This window comes from Macrobrachium rosenbergii, chromosome 48 (assembly GCF_040412425.1).
Source record: "Macrobrachium rosenbergii isolate ZJJX-2024 chromosome 48, ASM4041242v1, whole genome shotgun sequence".
NCBI lineage: Eukaryota > Metazoa > Arthropoda > Malacostraca > Decapoda > Palaemonidae > Macrobrachium > Macrobrachium rosenbergii.
Genome location: NC_089788.1, coordinates 61,728,487 through 61,750,200, shown reverse-complemented (window position 1 = coordinate 61,750,200; position 21,714 = coordinate 61,728,487). Strand labels below are relative to the sequence as shown.

Here is a 21,714-nt window from a genome sequence, read left to right as displayed (position 1 = left end):
AGTCAGGAGCAAGTTGTAGCGGTAATGAACAGATTTTCCATCCAGTTTCTAGATGAATATATAGAAAATTTGCCTACAATATCAAGTGCACTAAAATGATATGACACAAATGAAAATGAAATGAAACAATTCGTTAATCAACTGGCTCCATGTTTCAGGGAATGGCATTCAAAAGAATAGTTTTTCCCTTTTATGTTTCATGCTTAAAATCTTTAGGATATAAAAATGCAAAATAAATTCTTTCATCTTTTCTTATTCTACATTATTTATTATCCTAATATCTTTATACAAAAATCAATCAATGTAAAAAAGAACACAAAAAAGCATAGAAATTAGCAAAGACCAAATGACCACTCTGCAAACTAGAAAATGTGACAATATGGGAGTGGCGACGTATCTTATAAAGGATGCTTAACACGTTAATATAAACTGCAGGACAGTACATAGTACAGTATTTTAAAGCTAAATTACAGCATACTGTAATCATAAACATGTATTCATGTGTGGGTGATGCGCTTTCTCCCTCACTCTAACTCCCAGCATTCCTTTTGGAACCTGATTTGAAAAAACAGTTTGGCCCTCAATCCGGAGGCAAAAACCCTCAAATTGATATTTCCATTTCACACCAATATATCCGGAAGTACGATATACCACAGTCCGTTATCTTGGTGCTACTGTATCTTCATACCTGGTCAAAGGAGGAGAAAGTTGTATGCTGAATTTGTTCAACCTATTAAAGAATCTTCCATTTTCCTTGTCAAATACTCCCTGTCCTTTATTTAGTTTTACAGAAATTGGGGTTGTATATCAATTGCTTTTCCTTGCATTGATATTTTATTATGTTAATTTGTCTCATACTCATAACAGAAATAAGATTGGTGAGCTCATTTTAATAGTATTAATGTGTTATCTTTGTTTTTATTTTATGATACATGAGCTTTCCTTAGTGTAGCTTAAAAGAAACATTGACTCCAGTTCTTGCTATGGTTCTGTGCAATACCTAAACCATATAACAATTTATATGGAGGGTTGTTGAGGAGATGCCTACCCAGTGATGTCTGGGATAGTGAAGAAGGGGATGGCTTCAATGTTAGCAGAAAGGAATAGGACATCTTTGGAATCAGAAATGTCTTGCTTTCCATAAATAGCTCACATAATTCCTTGCAATGTACTGTATATTGTTTAGAGTTTGAATTTACCTTGCTAGGCAGACCATGGTGTGACATTGTTGTCTTGTACTGTAATTATATAAGTATGTTGCTCAGTTAAAACTGAAAAAAAGCTAAATGGTGGATCTTTGTGCAGGATGTCATAATAAAAAAAATGCCATATGTAAATGCAAACAGGTTAAGTTACAAGAGAAAATGGAAAATTGTTGATCACAGTTAAATGCTTTCAAACACCTGTCAGTAGGAATGAAGGCAATTGTATTCAGGTTATGGAAAGTTGTTATGGACTGATGCTTGATAAAGTATAATGACCACCAAGGATTACTTCAGTGTCAGACTTGACCTTTTGTGGCTTCAACTTGGACCAAGATGAGTTTCCTTTCCTGACAGGTATACTTAGGAACATCCACCATGGCCCATGTTCTTATGCCAGCCCAGTGTCATTAAGTTTCAGTGCTGTTTTTATGGTTTCAAACTCTTTGCCAGGAGGTTGTCCAGCAATCCTTGTAAGAGAAAGCCTTTTAGCTGGTAGTTGCTGGCAGATTTCTAGTCCCTACAGATGGTGGATTTATACCAAGAAAGTTAATGTCATACGTGGTTGATATTGCCTATTAGTGAATCTTATTTTTTAACAAAATGAGCTGTTTGGGCCCATAAACTACAGGTAGCCATTGAGTTATAACAGGGTTCGGTTCTTGCATGTGTGTTGGAAGTCGAGTTTTTACATAATTTGGTTTGCAGTTCAGTATTCAGGTGTATATGGGCCACCCCATACCGTAACTCCTTTTACCTAAAGCCTGCTGGGTTTACCACCATGAATATATTTTTATACAGTAACTTTCTTATCAATCTTTACAGTAATGCATTATATTCATTTGGATTACTCAAAATTTAGTAAATTTGCCTTTTTATAGTGTTGTGTTCCCTTACCATGTGTACTTAAAATTCATATTGTGCTGTAGACTAGACTTAGTATGTTGTTTTTAAGAAATTTATTAACCCTTAAACGCCGAGCCTCTATTTACAAAAGTGTCTGCCATATGCCGGCGGGGTTTGGGAGTTAGCGCCGAAGCGGAAAGAAAGTTTTTTTAAAAAATCACAGCACGCTTAGTTTTTAAGATTAAGAGTTCATTTTTGGCTCCTTTTTTTGTCATTGCCTGAAGTTTAGTATGCAACCATCAGAAATGAAAAAAATATCATTATCATATGTAAATATTGAAATATATGACAGCGCAAAAAAATTTTTCGTATATAATTTTATACAAATTGCGCTGTGAGCAAAGCAGTTAAAGCTAACGGGTTATTTTTTCTTTGTATTGTACACTAAATTGCGATGATTTTGGTATATAACAAATTGTAAAACGATCAAAGCAACACAGAAAATATTATCACAAAATGATGCATGAATTTGTAACGTATGGACGTAAAAAAATTTTTTTCAAAAATTCACCATAAATCGAAATATTGTGGTAGAGACTTCCGTTTGTTGAAAAATGAAGGTAATTGATTAAATATTACTAGACTGTAAGTGTTTTAGCTTACAATTGCATTTTTCGACCATTTCGGTCAAGTTAAAGTTGACCAAAAGTCTAATTTTTCTATTTATCGTGATTTATATGAAAATATTTCAAAACTGATAAAAGCTACAATCATGAGTTATTTTCTGTTGTATTGTACATGAAATTGTGCACATTTTCATATATAAAAGTTTATGTAACGACTAATATCAAACAGTGCAAACATTATGACAACGTGACGAAAGAATTTCTGAGATGTTCAGCCGAGTTACCGCGCGGACGTAAGGAAAATGTTTTTTAAAAATTCACCATAAATCGAAATATTGTGCTAGAGACTTCCAGTCTATTGCAAAATGAAGGTAAATGATTGAATATTACTAGAATGTAAGAGTTTTAGCTTACAATTGCGTTTTTCGACCATTTCGGTCGAGTTAAAGTTGACCGAAGGTTGAAATTTTAGCACTTATCATGATTTATGTGAAAATATTTTAAAACTAATAAAGCTACAACCATGAGTTATTTTCTGTTGTATTCTACATGAAATTTCACACATTTTCATATATAAAAGTTTATGTAATGACTAATGTAAAACGATGCAAACATTACGACAACGTGTGAAAAGAATTTCTGAGATGTTCAGCCCAGTTACTTGGGCGAGCGTAAGGAAAAAGTTTTTTTTCAGAAATTCACCATAAATCGAAATATTGTGCTAGAGACTTCCAGTTTGTTGCAAAATGAAGGTACATGATTGAATATTACTAGAATGTAAGAGTTTTAGCTTATAATTGCGTTTTTTTACCATTTCGGTCGAGTTAAAGTTGACCGAAGCTTGAAATTTTGGCAGTTATCGTGATTTATATGAAAATATTTCAAAACTGATAAAAGCTACAACCATGAGTTATTTTCTGTTGTATTTTACATGAAAGTGCGCACATTTCCATACATAAAACTTTATGTAACGACTAATATAAAACAGTGCAAACATTACGACAACGTGTGAAAGAATTTCTGGCGCGGACGTAAAGGAAAAAGTTTTTTCAAAAATTCACCATAAATCGAAATATTGTGCTAGAGACTTCCAATTTGTTGGAAAATGAAGGTAAATGATTGAATATTACTAGAATGTAAGATTTTTATCTTATTATTGCGTTTTTTTTACCATTTCAGTCGAGTCAAATTTGACCGAAGGTTGAAATTTTGGCAGTTATCGTGATTTATATGAAAATATTTCCAAACTGATAAAAGCTACAACCATGGGTTGTATTTTGCTGTATTTTACATGAAATTGCGCACATTTTCATATATAAAACTTTATGTAACGGCTAATATAAAACAGTGCAAAAATTACGACAAAATGACGAAAGAATTTCTGAAATTTTAAGGCGAGTTACCGCAGCGAGCATAAGGAAAAGTTTTTCAAAAATTCACCATAAATCGAAATATTGTGCTAGAGACTTCCAATTTGTTGCAAAATGAAGGTAAATGATTGAATATTACTAGAATGTAAGAGTTTTAGCTTACAATTGCATTTTTCGACCATTTCGGTCGAGTCAAAGTGGACGAAGGTTGAAATTTTTGTAGTCGGCGACGGTACGTCCACTCGGCACCCAACAGACAATTTTAGTCGACGTATGATACGTCCAGTCGGCGTTTAAGGGTTAATGTGTTCATGTGCAATCGTGCTTTGCACTTCTTTTAATTTCTTTGAGAACATTCCCAATGAATAATTGTGCCACTCTTTTTCTCGCTAATTTTATGATACATGAATTGCAATTCATCGACAAGCATATCTCTTCCATGTTCACTTTTTATCACAAGAGCCATTATGGGTCTTAACTTGAATCGTTCTATATAAAACAAGAATATTTTGAAGTGAGTAAGTAACAGTGTGTCTTACCTTACGTTTAAAAACTATTAAACTAGTTTCTCGTTCAAGAATCATCAGTGATAAATAGTTGTTAATGGTCATAAAAGGCAATTTCATATTTTAAATAAAACGAATTCCAGTTCAAGAATCATCAGTGAAAAAAAGTTGTAAATGGTCATAAAAGGCAATTTCATATTTTAAATAAAACCAGTTTCCTGTTTACAAAACATGAGTGATAAATGGTTGTAAAAGGCAATTTCATATTTTAAATAAAATCAGTATTTTTATATAAATCTTTAATTTCAGTGGGGAGTGTTCCCATTGGCATTATTCACACATGGGCAATGTTCCCAGTGGCAATTCTCCGACATGGGCAATGATCCATGTGGCAATCATCCCAGTGGCAATTTTCCCAGTGGCAGTTGTCTGTGCACAGTGACAGAGTGTTGGGAGAGGACAGAAATGAAAGAGATGTATTCATGTTCATGCATGTAAGGTGGGCCACAAACTATCAAACATGTTTGATTGTATAGTCGACCCCTGATGATATTTGGGGATGTGTACCACAACCCCCTGCAAATAGCTAAAATCAGCGAATACTTGACATCCCTCTAAAAACACTTATAACTGCCTATTTTGATAGTTCAAATACCAAAAAACCCCTCTAAAAATGCTTGTACCTGAGTATCTTAATAGTTTTATAAAGATATGTATTTAATCGTGAAAATGACATAAAAATACAGTAATTAGTGAATATTTCTCTATGAAAAATATAGCGAATAGGCGAATTTTCTATGAATAATGTGTACTTTATATACATTCCACAGAAGAATGATAATAATAGTTATAATAATAATAATAATAATTAATAATGATAATAATGATATAATTGTAATTACATAATTTATACATTTCTGTTGTAAATTGTGGTATTTTAAAGAAACAAATATCATTTCCTGATCTTTTGAGAAACCTTTGAAAAGAGGGGCGAGGGCAAAGCTGTCAGACGTGTCGTTCGTTACCCACAGTGTGTCAAAAGATCTCTCTCTCTCTCTCTCCTTCATAAATCATGAATTTCCTTCTTTTGACATCTAACATAAGAATAACTTCTCTCTCTCTCATGTTATTCTCTCTGTCTCCATAATAATTAATAAATAATTTCACTCTCTTAAGTAAGGACAACCTTATCTCTCTCTCTCTCTCTCTCATGTTATTCTATCTGTTTCCGTAATAATTGGTAAATATTTTCACTCTCTGAAGTAAGGACAACCCTTATCTCTCTCTCTCTCTCTCTCTGTCTCTCATTCATAGTTAGTGCTCACACATTTTTACAAATTATTTCTCTGTGCGTCTTTACCTGTACAGTGGATAGTTTAAACTGATCTATTTTACCTGTACCATCTAAGAACTGTAAATGCGCTAGTGTGGCAAATATGTTCTAAAGCAGACATGATAACAAAGAATTGTAAAACATAGACATAATAACTAAGAGTGTATTAGTCCAAATAAAAACACTGTTTGTTCATGAAAAAGCATTTCAGAACAAAGAGAAAGAGACATAGAATAAAGAAGTTATTAAAAAGAGGTTGAGAACACTTCTAAAAATAGATTGGTTGGAAGGGGAGGGGGAGAGAAATTCTCTTCCAACTCTGTTTTTATGTCAACCATTTATTTCTTTTTTTAAGGGTAATGTATTAAGCTAACTTTTATAGTAACTTTAGTTTCATTTAAAAGTTAGTTTAATACTGTGGGTCATGATTAAGGTCATATTCAGTGTTTAAACTCTAGAAATAAGCATTTATTAGCATTTTTAGGGACCGTACCAAACTTGAGTGAAAATTCGCCTTGTGCGAGGGGTTCTGGAACCTAACCTTGCTTAAGTTCGTGGTATGACTGTATACGGTTTACATTTGCTTTGTAACCTGTGCAATAGAATGGTAATTGATGGGTGTATTTTTTTTCAGACTTCTGAAAATTGAGATTCCTTGTAGGGAGGATGATGTAGTAACGCCTTTTGCAATTTATGTTCTTGGAGATATTATAAGGTGCAGGCAACTTTTGTGCACTGGCATCTTTAGGATATGGTTTTTTTTTCATTATCATTTCAGCTTTATATTTGTTTATTAATATGTAAGTACCAATAATCTTGATTATCAAAAGAATACTTGGTGATATTCTTGTTTTTATTTTCAAATCTTTAATGTTTGGATATTCTTATAGGTTGGTGTTATCTAAGTTTATGGATGATTTTGGTATTTTAACAAGCTAATGGTTTGAGGTACTAGCGTAATTAGCGTTCATCATTGCTGATAGTTATTCCATGTTTGATAGTCTCGCTAATGATATGTTCTGGAAGATTTTAGGTTAATTTTTTTGTGTACTTTGAGAAGTGAAGTCTTACAGTCTTACCTTATCTTCTTGCTCTACTGTTTTTTGGATTACTGCAGTGTTAGTCTTTACACTTTTATTGGTTTACCAATAAAAAATATTACCAATATGTTGTTATTTTGTATAGTTTGTGTTTGTTAGTGCTTGCAGCAAGCTGTGTCCTATTTTGCTCACTGTCTCTTTGTTTTTACTTCAGCACCAGTCTTTTTCCTCCAAGTCAGGCACTGTGATGCAGTTAGGGAGTTGCATTGTGCAATGAAGAACTAGTTGTTGGTGGTGGATAGTTTTCTATCCTGACACAGGGGCAAGTGCTCTTTGTAGAGGGATAGTGCCTTCAGTGCATCTCATGTTGTGCACATTAGGCATTCTAAAGGGTGTTTGCAGTGTTTCTTTGGGACCTAGCTGCACCCATTTCTTAGCCTTTTACTTTACCTCTATTACTCTATTTTTCCTTCAATCTTGTTGTCCAACCCTCTAACTTTTACTTCTTGGTGCAACTGTGGGGTTTTCCCCAAGTTCAAGCCATAGATCCTAGTACTTTATCTCCTTTGTTTTCTGGATCCCTTTCTTGCTGTCCAATGCTGTCGGCTCCCACTTTTCACTGTCTTAAGCACTGAATGGCTCTGAAAATGCCTCAGTGCTTGGCTTGACACCTAAATTTTCATAAAATAAGATTTGAACCTGGCAGGTGCTACCATTTTACTGGAGGCATTTCAGAGCACCCAGACAAAGAATGGACCTTTGATCAACCTTTTGCTTGCTTTGTGTACCTCCTTCATAGTTCTTAGGTTGATATATTGCTGACAACCCAGGTATGATGTGGACCATGAACCTGACTGCACCGTGAACTTAATATCCTCTCCTTCATCAGACGCCTTTGGATGAAGATTTCGGATCTGTTAAGAGTTAATTGCTAATGATCTGGATTTAAGTCTTCCATATTTGCTGGTAATGGGAGATGCCATACACTGGCACTGATGTTGGCTGAGGTATTTGCCTCTACTGACCCATGTACTGTATACCCACCTTAAGGAAGGCAATCCCTTTTTATTAGAGGACTGGACTTCTGTGAAACCTTTTATCATGATAAGCACGTGACCAGAAATTAATTTAAAACAAACAAAAAATGAGAAGAAACTCCAGAAGAGAAAAAAAATTGTTAATGGAAAACTGTTTAATAACAACAACAAATATTAATGGGAAAGAAAATCTGTTTAACTTCTGAAAATACTCTAGTAACCAGAAGACATGTTCCAAGATAATGATAATGATAGAAATAACTGCTGTGAACAGCAAATGGCCAGGGTCTGAATGCAATATACAAACCCTTAAAAATATCAATCCTAGAGAATTTCTTTACTTTCATATCCTACAAGAAATAGTGTTAGGACAAAGCAAATTGTGTCCTAAAAAATGGTTTATTCCTTCACTGAAGAGAAGGCAGGAGCTTGCTGTCTTTAATACAGGAGTGTCAGCACATTTTTGTATATAAATGGATGCCCTTTCTGGCTTAGATTGTTAGCTTGGCATTGATCTAAGGCCACAGCTATATCATCTCGTTATGAAAAGTTAGAGAATTGTCCATCACCAGTCTAGTTACTGCACACTCCATAACTGATTCTGATCCCTGAAAGAGTGGTTCTAAGCAAAAACCAGAATAAAAAATATCAGGAACTGGTTCATCTATCGAAGTAATAACTAAGGGGCAACTATGTAGTGGACATCTGGTTGATCTCACTGAGGGAACAGCATGTCTACTGATGTTCTCGTGTGATTTAGGCTCAATATGATGAGAGTTTTATTTGAAAAATGTTTTATGTTATTCTATAAAAGTGCTTGTTCTAACTTCCAGGATACAGTATCATTGTGTATCAGGATTTCCTCTGAAGACTTATCATTTTGATAACATGACAAAACATATGTAAGAGCTTAAGTAGAGTAAAGAAAGTAATGCTGAAAAGAATTTAGTTGCAGTAGGCCTGTTAAGAGATAGAAGAAAGTAATTAGACTGCATGCTAAAGTATACTGTAATTGATTTTTTTGTAAAATATTGTTATTATTCAGGTTTGACATCATTCGATGGGACACATTCAATGGAACTCACATATTTTATCCAGATGACTTCCACAATACCAGACCAGTTGCTGGAGCTGATTTATTAGATATTATGGTAAGTTTACTTTTTACCAAAGATTTTTAACTGCCATTTACAGGTAGTTGTAGAGAAATCATGAAAGAAACTTATTGCACTGTTGTAACAGGTGATGCATGCTTAAGGTAACATATTGCTTACTATAAGCTGATTTAATTGTAAAGTTCAGAAACAAAGAAAAATATACTTCCAGGAGAGTAGGAGTTTAAAACTGAAAAATTAAGTAAAAACAGAGTATCAGGAAAGTTAGTAAATATTGTTTCAAAAAGTTGTCGGTGGAAGATGCTGAAAGAAGTTTAATAAAAGGCAACAGAAGGAATATGCTGTAAAGTGGGTTATAGAGAAAGAGACCTGATGGTGCTGTCAAGGTCTACATAGGGAAGTTGAAGAGATGAAGAGAGCCTTTTAGCTTTGGCAGAGAACAGGCAGAAAAGAGGATAGAGATTTATACAGGGAAAAGAAGAGAGAGGCTAAAAGGCAGATGGCAAGGGCAAAGAAAAGGAGTTGGGAGTAGAAGACTGAGAATCTCAATACAGCAGAAAAAAGAAAATGTTCAGGGTAACAAAGGTGGACAAGAGGTAGGAAATGTAGTAGGGGCAAAGAACTTAAAAATGAAAATAGAGAAATTAATGTAGAAAATAGAGTACAACAATGAAGTCAGTATTTTGAAAATCTGAGTGAAGAAATTGAACATGAATTGGAGAATGTTAGCACAATAGAGGAAGTTATAGAAGAGCTGAAGAGGTTAACAGTAACATTGGGAAGATGAAAATGAAGAAGACACAGGAGCTTCCAAAATAATTTTAATAAAAGCAGCAGGGTAGCCCCTCATTCATGAGCTTACGGTATACTTAGAAAAAGGGGATTGAACATTGTAGAAATCTTAGAGGAACAGACTTCCTCAAGTATGCCATGAAAATTTTGTAAGACAAGTTGGAGGAAAGGCAAAGAAAATTTTTTTAAGGCAGCTGCAAGATTAGTACCAAGCAAAGAGGGAGAGATTTTAACAAATGTTAGTGGATTCTTAGAAAATGTATGTGAAAGAGAACAAAAAAGTAATTTTATGGTCATTAAATATTAATCATATTAATGGAGGAAGTCACAAAGGCATGAAAAAAAGAAGAAAAACAAAAGGGGCTATGGGACCTGCTATATGTAGATGACCTATTGTCAATAGCAAAATATGAGAATGAGGATGTCGAAATGTTTGCAGGGTGGAAGGAAAACTGATGAGAGGACTGAAAATCAGTGTAAGCAGAACAAATTTTTGGTGACTGGAAAGGAGGCTAGGAAAAACTGTGGTCAGGAAAAGGGCCACAACAACATGTGGTTGTTGTAGGGAAGGCATTAGTGTGAACTAAACTGTTTACTGGATATAACAACTAATGTCACAAGAATTGCTCAGGATTACAAAATATACAAAAGGTAAGAGTTTTTGATGCCCAAAATGGAAGAGGGGGAAGTGAAGAACTTTGTTGTGTTAACTGGACAGCTCTTAAGGAGATGAATAAGAGAAGTAATTTTGTTACCCTGGACTGTTAAGTAAGAGTTGAGAGGGCAATAAAAATAAGAAAAATAGTTGCATCATGGATGAAATGGAAAGTGATAGCTAGACTACTAGTAGATAGTATTCCTTTAATAAAGATTGTAAATACTTCTGTTGGGCATACAAGGGCTACCCGTTCAACAGAAACATGAGCTTAGACCATGAAAATAGAAATTTCAAACAGTTCTGACCATAGAATGTTTAAATTTTTGGCCAGTGGATGGTGGAAAATTTGTATTACAATTGGGGATTGGTGGAGGGATGTGGTGTCTAGAACATACAAAATTGACCAAGATACAGTGTCAAAGTTTGGACTTGTCATTAGAAGGGACAAGGAACATAATCAGACAAGTAGCATGGAAAAGATACAGATGAAGACATATACAGGATGGGAGTTTAGGCAGATTATCCCACAGCAGAGAGGGTAGTGAGGAGAACTTTCAAATTGAAACTCATAAAGGTTAAAACCAATGTTAAAATGTAGTTGTCAAGTGATTGATAGGGTCTCTTTTCAGATGACTGGAGGTTTTCGCGATTATTTTACTTAAACTGTATTTTTGTATTTTTTATCTTATATTCTTAGCATTGTGGTTTTGCTTCTTTACTTTCTTCACGTTTGATTTACTTTTGATTTTTGTGTGGTATAAAAAATAGTCCACTGCCTTTTTTCTGGGAATCAGTGAATTGATTTTACCTTCCCACATTTTATTTTTTTGGTTTTTGTCTTGATGCTTGCTCCTTTGATTTATTCATTAATGTTGTTTAAATATATAAATATTATTGCAGGTTTAAATTACCTGTACTTTGTAAAATTCTTCAGTGCAATGTTCATCAGTGAAAGTAACTAATAATGTTGATCAATACAGCTACTCCAGAACAAACTAACAGCATGTCTAAATTTCTAGATTTCTTTTTTATTCTGAATGATTTGTATTCAAGAATTTTTACATTGATTAAGACCATTTTAAAATTTTGCAAGAGCAAATTATACTTTTGTTTTCATGATGGATGGGGTAATGCACTTGAATTGCCTCTATAAGAAAGGAAAAGAATGCAAGAATAGAAGAAAAAAAAAAGATGGAGTGGCTTATTATTAGATCTTTCTCCGCTAATTCCAGCTTAATTTTACATTCTCTGGGGCCAGTTGTCTTAGTGATCTAGCTTTGACTTGTGGAATTGAGGTAATGAAGACTTGGATAAAAGGAAAATTTAAGACAACATAAGGATTGAAGAATTCCATCAGTGCTGTTATAAATGAGATCCTGTCTGATCAACCAGCTGTTCCTGTGGATGTTGTGATGGTCAAGTTATGGCAGTGGAGTGGTGATTGTAGTCTGTTGATGATGTTAATGCTAGTGGTCTGACAAGTGATCATCCTTGGATCCAGGTTTCTAATGGGATAGTTTTTGATGTTCATGGGATTTAGGTAGTAAATGATATTGGCTTGAGTGGTAGACTGACTACAGTGATTCAGAGGGCAGTAGCTCTCATGTGGTCTGACATAAAATGCTCAAACTCTGATTAGGGCTGATTTATTGACTACTGAAGGATTGCTAAAACAAATAAAATGGTACTATATTTAGAGCTGTGCTGCCATTGATCCTTCCCCATCTCCGTTGTCAAATAATCTCATTCCTTTTGATAGCACAGCAATATATATGTTGAATGACCTGGCAAGACTTTGTTTACGTAGGAGTTTTAGGGTAATTTCTGTCGTCCAAGGATTTTCTGTTGCCTGGCTATGGTCGGACTGTGTATAGAACTTTAATTTTTAGAATTGCACTACAGTAGCTGAAATATTTGAGTTCTTTCTTTTTCTCACTCCATTCTCTGCTTCTTCTTCCTTATAAATTGATCATTTATTTAAAATTCAGCATTGACTTGGAGATAAATTTGGTTGGTCTCAGAATATGATGGAGGGTGAGATCTGATACTGGCGGATTGATGATCCATTAGGTGTTAGGAGTGTTAGATATAACTAGACTAAATCCCCAGTCCAGCTTGTATTTTATCACTTTTTGTATTTTGAAATTTCTTGTTTTGCTTAATTTGTCTTTTTTTTTTTATCTAAATTTTGTCCTGTAGCTCACGCATTCATTTAGTAACCAATTTTGGTTACTTTTCAACACAGAAATATTAATTAAATTTGTATCTTGAGTTTACATTATTTTTCAGACATTAAATTTCTTTCTTGAGTTTACAGTATTTTTCAGTATTAAGTGATATATATATGCCCTAATATGTGTAGATCTTTAATTTTGATAGTGTAGTCGCTGGTTTTGTCCTCAAGGAGTTACCCTCCATGGGTCTACCAGAGCTCCATGGTGACCAAACTAATATCAAAGAATTCTCTTTTAGTTGGTCTCGTGGCCAGGTATTGTGTCATAATGATAAACTGTAACATGATGGAGTATGTAATGGACTCAAGATAAGGGGGCACTTTCCCATATCTCACAGCGAAGCTGTATACCCAGGTTCTTCCATCGCCAAAACCAGCTAGAGGAAGAAGTGGTTATTGTGCATATGCAGTCCACCATATTGTCGACAACAGACCGGCACTAAGACCAAACAGCCATTATCTTCTTTGGTCAACACCGAACAGTTTAGTTCTTAACTAGTGCTCCAAAAACTCGGTTTTTTCTCCGATTTCATCATGGAAACATCTAAAGAAGCAAGTTAAGTGCTCAAGTTTTAAGTTCCAGTTAAAGTTTTAGTTGTAAACTTTTGGAATTGGTAATTAATTTGTGTGTGAAAGCCGAAAACCCGACGTTTATTGCTAACACGGTTATAATCGCTAATTGGTAATTCTGAAAAGCGCAAATTGTTTTAAAGAATTTGTCGTTCTAATTAGGTGTTTTAACTGAAAGAAATGTTCCACAATTTATCATTAATATAAAAAAAACCCTTTCAGATTATATGATGTCTATAATAATCTAGGGAGTAGCCTGCATCAGATTAAGTGAGAATAAGTTAGACTATATTAATAGTGGATGTTGTCTGTAGCCTGTAACCTATGAATACATATCCTTAAATGTGAACTAAATAACCTGGAATAGGTAGTAACCTAAATTAAGGTAAATAAGAAGACCCCTCTCTGAAGTAGCCTAGCCCAGACCAAGGACCATAGGATTAGATAATAGCAAGAATCTGGGCAAGATAAAATGGTAGCCTAGCTATAAGGCTACATATTAGTAAAATTCCGTCTTTTATATAGCCAGTACACTTAACCCTTAAACGCCTACTGGACGTATCATACGTCGACTAAAATTGTCTGTTGGGTGCCAAGTGGACGTACCCGTCGTCGACTACAAAAAATTTCAACCTTGGTCAACTTTGACTCGACCGAAATGGTCGAAAAACGCAATTGTAAGCTAAAACTCTTACATTTTAGTAATATTCAATCATGTACCTTAATTTTGCAACAAATTGGAAGTCTCTAGCACAATATTTTGATTTACGGTGAATTTTTGAAAAAACTTTTTCTTACGCCTGCCCAGTAACTTTCGCCGAAAATTTCAGAAATTCTTTTCGTCATTTTGTCGTAATTTTTACACTGTTCTATATTAGCCATTACATAAAGTTTTATATATGAAAATGTGCGCAATTTCATGTAAAATACAGCAAAATACAACCCATGGTTGTAGCTTTTATCAGTTCGGAAATATTTTCATATAAATCACAATAACTGCCAAAATTTCAACCTTCGGTCAACTTTGACTCGACCGAAATGGTCAAAAAACGCAATTGTAAACTAAAACTCTTACATTATAGTAATATTCAATCATTTACCTTCATTTTGCAACAAATTGGAAGTCTCTAGCACAATATTTCGATTTATGGTGAATTTTTGAAAAAAAACTTTTTCCTTACTTCGCCGCCAGAAATTCTTTAAATCACGTTGTCGTAATGTTTGCACCATTTTATATTAGTCGTTACATAAAGTTTTATATATGGAAATGTGCGCAATTTCATGTAGAATACAACAGAAAATAACTCATGGTTGTAGCTTTTATTAGTTTTGAAATATTTTCATATAAATCACGATAACTGCCAAAATTTCAACCTTGGTCAACTTTAACTCGACCGAAATGGTTAAAAAAATGCAATTATAAGCTAAAACTCTTACATTCTAGTAATATTCAATCATGTACCTTCATTTTGCAACAAACTGGAAGTCTCTAGCACAATATTTCAATTTATGGTGAATTTCTGAAAAAAAAACTTTTTCCTTACGTCTGCGCGCGGTAACTCGGCCGAACATCTCAGAAATTCTTTAAATCACGTTGTCGTAATGTTTCCATCGTTTTAAATTAGTCGTTACATAAACTTTTATATATGAAAATGTGTGCAATTTCATGTAGAATACAACAGAAAATAGCTCATGGTTGTAGCTTTTATCAGTTTTGAAATATTTTCACATAAATCACGATAACTGCCAAAATTTCAACCTTCGGTCAACTTTAACTCGACCGAAATGGTAAAAAAACGCAATTGTAAGCTAAAACTCTTACATTCTACTAATATTCAATCGTTTACCTTCATTTTGCAATAAATTGGAAGTCTCTAGCACAATATTTCGATTTATGGTGAATTTTAAAAAAAACATTTTCCTTAGTTGTCATAATATTTGCATCGTTTTATATTAGTCGTTACATAAACTTTTATATATGAAAATGTGCAATTTCATGTACAATACAACAGAAAATAACTCATGGTAGTAGCTTTTATCAGTTTTGAAATATTTTCATATAAATCACGATAAATAGAAAAAATTCGACTTTCGGTCAACTTTAACTTGACCGAAATGGTCGAAAAATGCAATTGTAAGCTAAAACACTTACAGTCTAGTAATATTCAATCAATTAGCTTCATTTTTCAACAAACGGGAAGTCTCTAGCACAATATTTTGATTTATGGTGAATTTTTGAAAAAAACATTTTTTTACGTCCGCGCATTACGAATTCATGCATCATTTTGTGATAATATTTTCTCTGTGTTGCTTTGATCATTTTACAATTTGTTATATACCAAAATCATCGCAATTTAGTGTACAATACAAAGAAAAACAAAATAACCCGTTAGCTTTAACCGTTTTGCTCACAGCACGATTTGTATAAAATTATATATGAAAAAATTTTTTTGTGCTGTCATATATTTCAATATTTATATATGATAATGATATTTTTTTCCATTTCTGATGGTTGCATACTAAACTTCAGGCAATGACAAAAAAATGAGCCAAAAATGAACTCTTAATCTTAAAAACTAAGCGTGCTGTGATTTTTTGAAAAAAGTTTTTTCCGGCAGCGCTAACTCACGAACGCCCGGCATACAGGAGACGTTTTTGTAAATAGAGGCTTCGGCGTTTAAGGGTTAAGTATGATCTAAATAATCCAGACTAGGCAGTACCTTATATTAGGTAAAGTGACAACCTTTCACGGAACATCTCATTATTATTGGAGTAAGTGTGAACTTAGACCAAGTAACCTAGGACTAGATGGAATAGTAATCTATGCTAGATGAGATGGTAGCCTGGTTTTAAGGCCACATATTAAGGTAATTGTGTTTTGTGTTTCCCATACCCTTGAGTGTGAAGTAAATAACCTGGATTAGGCAGCAGCCTAGATTAGAGTAAGCAAGAACCTTTAAGTGATAGCTTAGCTATAAGATTACACATTAGTGAGTTACTGTTTTATATAGTCTGTACATTTAGGAGTGCTCTAAATAGTCTGGATTGAGCAATACCCTATACTAGGCTAAGTGAAGTCATTTAAAGAAATATCCTATTTTTTGGGCTCGGGCTGTGTCGTCCTGATGAAAGGTTCCTTTAGGCAGCTTTCTAGAGTACAGATACTGCTAAATGTACCAGAGAAAAAAAACAAAAGGGTTTGTGGAGTTCCAACCCCCACTGCGACTATCCAATACAGATATCGTGTATGTAACAGGGATGTATGCAAGCATAGCCACAGTTATCTTACCCCGCATAGATTTAACCTCGTGTGCTAGGAAGGGGTAACGATTGATATTGGGGAGCCGTTATTCGCCTAAGCGGTAGTTTAGACCAAATATCCTAGAATTAGATATAAACAACAACCTGGGCTAGGCAAATATGGTAGCCTATCTATAAGGTTACATGTTAGTGAGTTCCTGTTTTTATATAGCCTATACATTTAAGAGTGATCCAAAGAATTTGGATTAGGCAGTACCCTATACTAGGCTAAGAAAGAACATTTTAAGAAATATCCGATTATTGCCCTAAGTGATAGTGTAGACTAAATAGCCTAGGATTAGATATAAACAGTATCTTAGGCTTGATAAAATAACCTAGTTTTACAACTCAGTAGCCTATCTGTATGGCTACATATTAGAGGGGCGCTTATGTGGCCTTTATCCTTAAAGGTGATATAAACCTAGACCAGGCAGTAGCCTAACCAGATTAAGTAGGAACCCCTTTTTTAAGGGAATATCCTACCATTAGCCTAAAAAACAGTTCAAATTAAAAGAAAACCGTGGCTGAATATAAGATAAAAGGGTAGTGTAGGCCAGATGAAACAACAAACTAGGTTATAAGAGGGTTCTTTCCTGTATAGTTTATATCCTTATGTGTGATTTAAATAAGCCTAGACTAGGCAGTGGCCTAGAGTAGGTTAAGTGAGAATCCTCTAAGAAATCCTCTATTCTTAGCCTAACGTAGATTATGCTAGAATCATTAACCTAAGCCATTTAAAATAGTGGCTTCGGTTAGTTAAACAAAACAGTCTATAGCAGTTAGCCTGAATGGCATGACATTCAAAATTAAATTTCACATAGCCCTTGCAAAAGGACTAACAGTGTATAGTAATACAGCTACAGTATATACTGGTGTCAAAACTAACCTAAATCTTAGTGTTTAAGTTAACATAGGTATTTAAATAAAATATAACAGCTACACACTTGTCAAATTAAATAAAATATACTATCTATATAAGGACTAATATACTACCTTGTCAAATTAGTACCAACTAGTTTTTAATAACAAATTGTTTTATATCACTACAGGGCTGCCATTATGCAGGACCCTCAGCTCGAGTGTTCCGCAGCAAATTGCTCGGTTGGTTTTTTGCCAGTGCATGCCACCTGTCATGAGCATAGTCAGTGTGAAAAAACAAGGAAAATTTGGTTGGTCACCAGATACAGTATGTGCGAAATTTGTAGTTTGCTTCTGGCACAAAGTTTTAATGACGAAACAGCTCTTTTTAAGCTGTCTCGATGGGTCCTAGGGTTCAACAGAGGTGAGGAAGGGGGAGATTATATCTCTCCAGCAAAACTCCAGTAGCAGATATTTAACCCTTTTTCAGAGCAAGATCTATGTTTGGGCCAAAACTCAGTAACGTCAGTTCCCAGTACCTCCCAGGTTAACCCCGTGGGGGAATAGGAGGAATTTTTATGTGGTGATGCCATTCCTACTAATGAACATGAAGTGGACATTTTCACTGAAATGGCCCTGCTGAACCCAGAAGGATCAGGGACACAAATTTTAGCTAATCATGGGAGAAACCTTCCAGAAGGAATTCTATCCCCCATGGAGCTATCAGATGCTGAAGAGGATCTTTCCACCTAACCATGACTGAAATGACTACATTATTGGAGGGTTGTAGTAACTCATCCAGGACTTCTGCCCCATGGTTAACAGGCAGTTATAGTTCAGTTGTTGAAGCTCGGTCAGATTGCGCAAGCCCCCCCAGAATGGGAACACAGTTTGTGACATTTGATCAGTTTCGTAAAGAAACAACGAGTAACATCAAAGATGTCCTTGCCTTAGAACGGCAGTATATAAGGGACATGATACATGATTCCGAAAGAGATATTAGATCAGTCCTATACACCCCAAAGTGTAAAAGTACTGCATCCTGTAACTGAAAAGTGATTGGATACAAATTCTGCCCAAACAAAGTCTAATGTGAGAATTCTGACTGGAAACAACAAAATGGCCAGCTCAGACTACAAAACTTCAGATCAAAACATAACATGGGCTCCATTACTCACCCTTGATGATACTGATAATAATCCTTGGCGAGATGCCTCTATGTGCATTTTCTCTCCCAATTATAAGTATTTATTTAATGAGAGAAAAACCATGATCGAAGTTGTACGTGTGGAATTTAGAGATAGAGCAGTATTCCCCAGTACAGAATGGTGCCTGGTACCACACAGAATGGTGCCTGGTACCACCTTCAGCAGACATGGGGAAACCACTAAAAGAAACGGTTCTCCTACCTGTGCCTATAGCATTAAAAGCTATAGAAGACACGCTTTACCAGGTTAGTGGAAAATGGATCTCTACTTCCATTTTGATAAAGACCCAATTTGCTCCCCAGGTAATCCCAGCCTTCTGTCCCTTCACTTTCAAAATAATTAATCATGTGAAGGCAGATTTTCAGAATTTTCTAGTGACAAGAAAATGAGAGACAGTGGCAGAAATAAAGCCATATGCCATGGTCATCCCAGTTTCGAATAATTCCACCAAGGAATAGGCAATGCTTCAGCTCCCTTTTGAAAGGAAAAAGCTCCCTTTAGTTATAGCTACTCAGCAGTTTGGGACCCCAGTGAGAAGAATCTCAGAGGAGACGGCCTCGGCAGAATTTCATGCTAGGATCCGCCTCCTTTGTATTATAACCTCTACCACTTTGCTGGAAGTTGCCACCAAAAGACATCCAGAAGATTCCAGAACAATTTTTGCTGTTGTGGCCAAAAGTCTTATGAGAACCCTCTGGGAAGCACTCTATGACTTTCTAGAATGGTGCATAAAAGTGCGAATGGAAATATTGGAGGGCGCCAACAAGTTACTTCCCAATGTGACTTCATTATTACGCTCTGACCCCTCTTTAAGGACCTGTTTGAGGAGTCTGTTGTGGCTCAACTTAAGCAAGCGAGCCCGCCAACAGAATTGTAGTGTATGCTTTCCTGGGAAAGGGAATTCAGGAAACAAAAACCTGAAACTTCCCTGTACCCAACCCAAAAAAAAAGGTTTGCTGTGATGAAAAGTCATATAAGCTTTCAGTCACCCCAAAAGTTTCCCTCAAAAACAGGTGCTGTAGTCCTTCAAAAACAGGTAGGTGGTGAAAAGCGACAACATCAACAGCAAGGACATCCTTTTCACAAGGTCCAAAAACCCTCTTTTAGGGGAAAAGGAAAAGCAACACCTGAAATGCCAATTAAGGGCAGAGGCAGAGGAAGAGGTGGATACCAATAGGAATTGTAATGTCAGGGGTTGGCTTTGACGACACCACAGACAACAGAAGTCTTCCCCTTGGGGACACAGCATTATTTTCATTGGGCTGGGGTGGAAATGGTCTTATCCCCCCTCCTTTAAAGGGTTCCTCCAAAAATCAGACCCCTCTCTGGAAGATACGTGCAGAAGGTCACATTACATGGAGCCATAGAGAAACATGCTTATATTTGCCACCAAGCACATCTCTTCAGTGTCCCCGAAAAGGATTCCTCTGAATGAAGAGTGATCCTCGACCTATCGACACTGAACAAGCACATTGTTTGCCAAAAGTTTCAGATGACTACCGTTGCCCAAGTACATTCAGTCATTCCAAAGGGGACCTGGACAGCTTGTATAGATCTGAAAGATGTATATTGGCACGTCTGTATTGCCGTTCCCTTCTTCCCCTTCCTAGGGTTTCAGATAGGGAAAGATACATAAAGATTCAAAGTCATGCCCTTTGGGCTAAACATTGCCCCAAGAATTTTTACAAAACTAGCAACGGTAGTTGTTCAAGAACTTGGACTAAAAGGAATACAATTAACAGCCTACCTAGACGATTGGTTAATCCGGGGGCCTACAAGAAAAGAGTGCATGAAAAACCTAAGAGCAGTGGTCAACAGACTCCAGTAAAAAGGTTTTCTAATAAATTGGAAAAAATCCCACCTAACACCCAGCAGATGTTTTCATTGGCTGGGACTGTGTTGGGATACTCTTCAGGGCCAGTTGTCTCACCCCATCAATACTCACAACAGAATAAGGAAAGACCTCAAAATGTTCCTTGCACAGCCCAGAGTTTCCAGATGGCAGTTATAATGTACGATGAGCTTGCTGCAGATTGCATCAGTAATAGATCCAATACTCAGATTGCAAAAAAAAATGTGTACAAATTTTGGCTGTTGCATGCATGAGAAAAGATGTGAGACTGACTTCATCAAAAGAGTCAAAAAGTTCGAGTGATACTTTGGCCTTGGACCCAGAAGGAGTCTGGCGAAACAGGTCACCCTGACTCCTCCGTCTGTGCGAGTGACAATACTGTACATACAGATGCCTTGTTGACAGGTTGGGGAGGACATTAGGAGGATTGTCAGGTGGCAGGGAGGTGGTCAGCTACTATAAGGCATTGTCATATCAATTTCCTGGAGTTAATATCTGTCTTTGTGTCTCAAAAAACTCAAACCTCCGAAAGAGACACATTTTGTTAGTTCTAGGCAACATGACTGCAGTGTCCTCCATCAAGACGTTGGGATCACGTTCACCTCCTCTCAATATCCTAATGCTAGCCATCCTTCAGATGGTGCAAGCAAGGAAGTGGCACTTGTCTGCCATTCACCTCACAGGGTCTCTCAATGTAATAGCAGACTCTTTATCAAGGAAAACGACAGCCTCAACAGAGTAGATGTTGGACAACCACTCTTTTCAAACAATAGCCAACATGCTTCCACAACCAGAAGTGGGCCTGTTTACCACATATGAGAATCATAAACTTCCAGTGTATGTGTCTCCAAACTTGGACAATCAAGGAACAACAAGAGATGCCTTCCTACAAGACTGGAACAAATTATATCTTTTTCCTCCATTGTCCCAGATTTTGACCTTCAAAGGAACGGCTTACCTAATAGCCCCAGATGAGCCAAACAGGCATTGGTTCCTATTACTCCAATAATGGGCACAGAGATCAGTTCCACTACCATCTGCTGTTCTACCCCAGACAGTAGGAGGGAAAGTCGTCTACTCATTCTCCTTTCTGAGCTGAGACCTTCACGTATGGATTTCCTAAATATTGTCTACCAGAAAATTACTCACCCAACATTGCTAGGTACCA

At 35.8% G+C, this 21,714-nt stretch overlaps 1 pseudogene; it reads left to right on the top strand.

Moving 5' to 3' along the window:
* Positions 1-21,714, top strand: part of LOC136831120 (chondroitin sulfate glucuronyltransferase-like) — a 106,630-nt pseudogene that overhangs the window by 51,346 nt on the left and 33,570 nt on the right.